The sequence below is a fragment of the Myotis lucifugus genome, unplaced genomic scaffold (assembly GCF_000147115.1).
Source record: "Myotis lucifugus unplaced genomic scaffold, Myoluc2.0 scaffold_76, whole genome shotgun sequence".
Lineage (NCBI taxonomy): Eukaryota > Metazoa > Chordata > Mammalia > Chiroptera > Vespertilionidae > Myotis > Myotis lucifugus.
The window spans coordinates 84,796-92,437 of NW_005871124.1; positions in this window are offsets into that span (position 1 = coordinate 84,796).

Genomic DNA, 7,642 nt, shown 5'->3' on the forward strand with positions numbered 1-7,642 from the left:
GTGCACCGAATAGGATGCCTCTCCCTGTGGTTGTACCCAGGCCCCTTTTTACCCCTTTTCTAAAGATCTCTTTTGAACCCTGAGAGTTTCTGGCTCATTGTGATGTCTTCAGGGAGGTCAGAGCACATGCAGAAACCCTGCTGTTTGGCCAGAGCTCTGAGGAATCCAGCCAAGTACAGAAACAAGCCAAGTTTAGAAACAATGAGTTAATAGTCCTTATTGGGTTGCATCTTGCTGTTAGTGATAACTAATCAAATGATTCATTTAGTCAAATCTTGGATTTTTTTTTGTTCCAAGAACTTTTCAAGCATCAGCCTTTCTCTGACCCTGTTTAAGTAGACAAAGAAAAGTTGATGCATGAAAAAATTATGTTTTATACAAAGCACGCCAAGTTGAACACGTCCGAGACAAATTGGGATTTTACAGTAATATTTTCAGGAGGCTGCTTAAAGCTTTCCTGTATTGCTCTGGTCCTTCTCTCTGCCTGAGTGGGTTAAATTTCTATTTGTCTGAACATATAAGATATAGGCACTTTCCCCATTTGCCTCATGATCGCTTCTCTTTAAATGTAGAATACACAGTGATGTGTCTCTTGAGTATATGACTTGGTACAATGAAACCCAATGTTTGTTATACCTTTTTTAAATATGTTTTTATTGATTTCTGACAGGAAGGGAGAGAGCTAGAGAGATAGAAACATCAGTGATGAGAGAGAATCATTGATTGGCTGCCTCCTCCTGCACATCCCCTAATGAGGGGGATAGGGCCCACAACCCGGGTGTGTGCCCTTGGCTGGAATCGAACCTGGGACCCTTTAGTCCACAGGCCACCACTCTATCCACTGAGCCAAACTGGCTAGGGCTGTTTGTTATATCTTATTCTCAAATGGATGCTATTGCATGATGGTCATGTTATATAGTTTTCCTCCAACTCTTTTTTTTTTCCCCTTTCAAAAAAGTTGTCTAAACTCACTGCCTCCATCAGCCTACTCCAATCTGGGTCTGCTTACATTGTTCCTCTCAGATAATTCTTGTTCTCATGACCTGCATGTCATTTTCACCAACAGATGTGTTAGTCATCATCTTTACACACTTCTCAGAAGCACTCAACACTAATGACTACCTGTTATTTCTAGTGACACTAACAATCTTTACATTCCAGGAGAGCACACTATCATGCATCTGACCTCTCTGAATGCTGCCCAGTCTCTTTGGCCACCAATCAATATCTGGGCTGCTGGGGTCCAACCCCAGCAGGTCCAGGGGTCCCCAAAGGTGTGGACAGAGTTGGTGAAGAATGAATGACATGGAAACTGGGTTCAGTTCATCAGCATAGCGAGGTTCTCCCTCCAGGATCTCCAGCGAAGTTCTGGCTAGGAACCCCAGCGAAGTTCTGGTCAGGATCTCCAACCAAGTTCTGGTGCCATGTTCTCTCACTAGGTTCTCCAGCCAGGTTCTCCAGCCAGGTTCAGTCACCAGGTTCTTTAGCCAGGTTCTATCCAGGTTCTTTTGCCATGTTCTGTCTAGGTTCTCCAGTGAAGTTCTGTAGCCAGGTTCTGTCAAGGATCTTTTGCCATGTTCTCTGGCTAGGTTCTGGTTAGGATCTGATGTTTATTGTCTTGTTACATCTGTATTTATACCAGCCGATTTTAATCCTGTCAATTTCTATTACAAAGGTTAGGGCGTTTCTTATCTCCATTCCAGGGAGTAAAGATTATGTAGCTTAACTACCCGCCTGACACTTAATTAAGGGGTTGTATCCCCTCCCTAACCTCAGGGAAAAATCCCCACCTGGGGAAACAACCTTTCTCAGAGAGGTGACCTTGGTTAAAACACATGGCACTAAGGAGAGCAAACATATTAAGAACAATATGCTATATATGCCAGGTCCCTTGAAACATATGCTGTGCAGATGTTTCTTTCCTGCAGCGACTGTGTCAAGCAGCAAGGATGGACCGGCTTCCAGCACTGGGCAACCAGTGAATGTTGAATTCCATGAGAATTTCCATACTCTCTCTTTAGATGACCTCATTCACACAGAGACATTTAATTACCAGCTAAACAACGAGAACTCATAAATCTGTATCTTTAAGCTCTTCTGTGTGTTCTTAACTCTACTATATAACTTCTCCTGATTGTTCAAATGCATTTCCAACTCCACATATAGTTAATAGATCCAGGACCTGTAACCTGCAAACCTCTACTATTCTGTTTCTGTGATTGGTACCACTATTCATCCTTGACTCCTTCCTTCCACTCCATCCAACCCACCCTTATGTCCAGTTGATTTTCCTCCTTATCCTCCTTGAATTCTGTTATGTTGCTCCATCTTCATTACCACCCACTGGATTCCTATCAATAATTTTCTAAGTGGTGCCCTGCATCCACACCTCTCTCTCCTGCAACCTCAGTATATTCAACATTTACTACAGCCAAGCAAACTGTCACTCAGCAGCTTAAAATCCTTTGATGATTACTGGTCTAGGCAGATAAAACAGTAAGATTTTAAGCATAGCATAAAGGTTTTGTTGATCTGCACTTTGTCTACCTATCCAGCTTCAATTCTCACCACACTTCCCATCACACACTGTTTGTTAGTCACGCCAATATTCTTTTTGTTTGCACTCAAGGTCTTTGCACATACTCTTCCTTCTGCTTGTTTTTTCAACTTCTTATTCTAAGTAACATCTCCTTTTTTTAAGATGTTACCTTAAATGACATTTCAGGAAAGCTCTCCCAGACTCCATAGGGCTTTTTCTTACTTGCAAGTAACTTGCCAAGGAGGAGTAGTTCACACAACCGATAACAAGGCTTGGCAGACATATAAAGAATGTGAAAGGAGGCATAGGCACAAGAAAATACAAAGTAAGCATCAATAAAACCCAGATCCTGGAAACATATGGATACAATGGTGACTTATTTTTTTATAGTAGCCACAACCTGCTTTTTGGCATGGCCAAATAAATTAGTTGGGACCAATATTCTGGCAAATACTTGAAGTTACTAATATGGTAGCTATGTGTTTTGTGATAGTCCAGCACCCCTCCCAAATGGTACCCCAATTTCTTTCTAGGGAACTACCTCTCCCTATTGTGAATAATCTGGTGGTATGAGAAATTCAAATTGCTTGCTCTCCAACTCTGGATATCCAATGGGTTTCAGGAGGCAACATCCATCTAATTCTTTCTACTTCTCCAAAAACAGTGTAAGGCAGACACCTTTTCTTGGTCATTTAGACTTGAATCTAGAACAAGTGACAGAAAAATGACAAAATGGTTGGAGTTTTTAATTTTTTTAACTTGACAGCAGTGCCTTGACTGTTCCAATAGTGCGTATTTCCCTGTACACTCCACCTCCAACCAAAGCTGCTCTTCTTTTGCTTGTTTACAAATATTTCTCTTCTACTTTCCTGCCAATATTGTGCACTCCCGAAACCCAACTCACTTTCCACAAATATTCAGTCTCTCTCTTTAACAATAGAGCTCCCAAACTTTAGCTAGGCACTTAGAATCCCAGATCAGGATAATATTTCAGCCTTTCTTGCAATTTGGTGTAGTCATAAGACTAAGTTCTGGTCATTGGATGTAAACAGAAGTAATGTATGCTTTTTTCAATTTGTCTCCCTACAATGAAAGGTTGATGTGCTCTCCTGAGCCTTTCCCTTCAATCTTGGCTGGGTGATTATGAGACCTGGACTCAAGCCATCATGAGCCGTGAAATAAATGGAAGGCCTGTATTGAGGATTGCACAGCAGCCTCATTAATCTTGGACGGCATAGTTTTGAATTGTGATCTGAGAGAGAAACATATACCTTGAATCAGCCACTTAATAATGGGTCTCTGTTGCAGCATCTTGGCATGAACCTGAATGATATAATTTCCAATATGTTCTTAATTTATGATAAAATTGATCTGACATGCCTAAGAAATTAATGTTAATAATATGAAAATATGAATAAAATTCAAACTTTGTGTTTTCATAATTTAAATATTGGTGGACATGAAATATTTAAACAGAGTTCTGCAGCCAAGAGAAGCCACTGCAGACATTGGAATATTTATAGTGTAAGACAGGAAAACTCATAGTATTTGTGTTTCCATAAGGCTAAGGAACCATTTTCATCTTAGATCCAATCTAAAAATTATTTTTCCTGCCGAAGCATAACTTGGATAAAATCTCCTCCTTCACCAATGTGGAACAGAAACCATAGGAGGAGAAAACTGAATTTCCACTGGACAGAGAAACAGAGCCACAACACAGAAAATGTGATCCTATTTCCAGAGTTGCACAATGAAAGTAATGGGCTTTTTGCAGAGTGTTAGAGAGGGCAAATGTGACTAGTAATATAATTGCTACATCCCAGGATTCTAAAATAAACTTTGAACAATCACTCATATAAACATAATTTTTAATAAATTTTCCAAAAGACCCTATGGCACAGACATTTAGTAATCATCCAATATCTATGTCCTCACCTACATTAGTGAATTCAAAATTTGTTATTTATTATAAAAAAATTAGTTTTGCATTATTGTTTATCTTTCATGTGAAGTTTGGATCCAAGTTTTTTTTGTTTGGTTTTTTTTTGGCATATGAATGTATAATTGTTACAACACCATTTGTTGAAATGACTGTTTTTTCTCCACTGCATTGCTTTTGCACCTTTGTCAGAAACCAATTGACCTTACATGTCTGGGCCTCTTTCTGGACTTTCTATTCTGTTTCATTATCTGTTTGTCTGCCTTTATGCCAATTCTGCAGTGTCTTCATTAATGTAAGTTTTTAATAAATCTTTAGGTCAAGGAGTTTTATTCCCCCATATATGTTATTCTTTTTTGTGGGAAGCCGCCTATTGTCTTCACTAGCAGAGAGGTGTGGACAAGGAGCCCGGAAGGCTGGTGACCCTTGAGCCATGGCAAAGGTCAGAGCTGTGCACCCACTGTTTAATAGAGACAGTGGTAGCTGAAGCAACTTCCCGACCAGATAGTCATGTAAATCCTTACTGAAAAGATAGTCTGCCTGTTACTGGAACTTGCCTGCCTAAGGGCTATGGGTGTATCCCAAACTGAATAAAAGGATGGCAGGGCCTGAGCACAAGCAGAGTCCCTCCTCTTGGGATGGGCTCCCACCTGGCCCCCCAATTTCCAAATTATTATCTCTTATCTAGTCTCTTTCATTTGTGTGCGGCCCTTCTTCCAGATCCTGAACCCTGAACCACATGGGACGTGGAGGAAACAAACACATCTGGCATATACATACTTTTTCAAAGTTATTTTTGCTCTTCTGAGTCCTTTGTATTTCCATATTCATTTTAGATTTAGTCTGTTAACTTCTATTTAAAAAGCCTACTGAGATTTTGATTTTGATTTAATTTAATATATAAATCAATTTGGGGAGAATCAACATTTTAATAGTATTGAGTCTGATTCATGAACTTTAATGTCTCTCAACATTTTGTTTTTGATATTCAGATCTTGAAGAATTTTTGTCATATTTATCTCTAAATATTCCATATTTTCAATGCTATTACAACTGGTACTATATTTCAATTTCCATTTTCAATTGTTTGTATAATATATGGGATAGAGAGTTCACTAGTTTAATTACTTTTTTATAGAATCCATTGAATTTTCTATATAGACAATCATTTCATCTTCAAATAGACACTTTTATTTTTTTCTTTTCAATCTAAATACATTTTATTTCTTTTACTTGCTTGATTGCACTGGATAGAACTCTAGCACAATATTGAATAGGAGTGGCAACAGTGGACACCATGATCTTAGAGGAAAAAATTCAGTCATTCACAATTAAGTATGATATCAGCTGCAGTTCTTTTGTAAATAAATGTTCTTTATTGAGTTGAAAAAGTTTCCTCATAGTCTCAGTTTGCTGAAAAATTTTACCAGGCATGGATGTTGAATTTTGTCAAATACTTTTTATTTTGATATTATTATATAATTTTTCTTAGGCATGTTAATGTGGTGAAATACATTGATTTAATGTTGAATGTTAAAACTAGTTTTTACTCCTATGATAAACTCCATTTGGTGATTTTTTAAAATATATTTTTAAAAATTGATTTTAGAAAGGGAGAGGGAGAGAGAGATAGAAACATCAATGATGAGGGAGAATCATTGATTGGCTGCCTCCTGCATGCCTTGCACTGGGGATCAAGCCCACAACCTGGGCATGTGCCTCTGACTGGAATCAAACCTGGGACCCTTCAGTCCACAGGATGACATTCTATCCACTGAGCCAAACCAGGTAGGGCTCCATTTAGTCATTTGTGCAGGGGGGGGGGGTGAGTCCCTCAGCCCAGCCTGCACCCTCTTGCAGTCTGGGATCCTCGGGGGATGTCTGACTGCCAGCTTGTGGCTGGATGGCCTTCTGCTGCTGCACAATCTGGTGCTTGAACTTCAGCAGCTGCTGCACGTGCACAGGCTGGGCCACCACAGTCTATCCTGTGAACACCATCAAGTGGGTGAGTCAAGCATGGAGGCAGGCTCACCCTGAGTTCCCTGCACCCTGAGTCACTGAATCATTCAGATTGCCTTCTATAGAGAATGGCACTGGGATCGGGCCTAAGCCAGCAGTCAGACATCCCTCCCACAGTCTGGGACCCCTCGGGGGATGTAGCAGTGCACCAAGCAGCAGGCAGCCAGGGAGGAGCCCAAATCAGGCCAGGCGCCGTGCCGGTTGTGCTCATCCCAGCCCGCTGAGCCTGCGCTTGCCAGCCATGAGCCCAGCTTCTGGCTGAGCGGTGCTCCCCCTGTGGGAGCGCACTGACCACCAGGGGTCAGCTCCTGTATTGAGCATCTGTCCCCTGGTGGTCAGTGCACATCATAGCGACCAGTCGTTTCACTGTAATGGTCACTTAGGCTTTTATATATACACTAGAGGCCCAATGCATGAAATTCATGCAAGAGTAGGCCTTCTTTCCCCCGGCTGCCAGTACCAGCTTCCCTCTGGCACCCGGGACCCGGGCTTCCCTTGCAGCCCCAGCTTCTTCCAGAAGGACATCTGGAAGGAGTTCCAGAAGGAAGTCTGGTCTAATTAGCAAATTATGCTTTTATTATTATAGATAGATATGCAATATATTGTTTGACTCTATCTAAAATGTAAAGAATTTTTATATCTATGTTCATGAAGGAAATTAACATAAAATAAATCTCAACTTTCAGAGTCTAATCTTTACTTTCTTACTAAAACACTATTATGGGTCAAATTTTTTTCTCTAAAAGATATGTTTGTGGGGTATTTTTGTAATATCTTTGTTTGCTACTTCTATCAGCGTAAGAATGTTGGCCTGATAGAATGAGTTGGGATGTAGTCTTTCCTCTTCAATTTTTTCTCTATGAGTTTATGAGAGCTGTTGTTTCTGCATATGGTGGTAAGCCTGAAGTCACTGTAGGTAGCAGGGCTAGCAGTCAGAAAAGCTGAACATGATATGAAAGAGAGCAAGGACAAACAGAAACCTCCAAGAATAACAACCTGTGGGCCCAGCTGCTGCCCTGTGCTAATAAGATACGCAAACGTCATCAGCAATGTGCACATTCTGCAGTATTGCATAGCACCTAACACTAACCTTCAGATGACTACCACTCACTTTCACCTTTTAAAATATCTTGTTGCCAACCAGA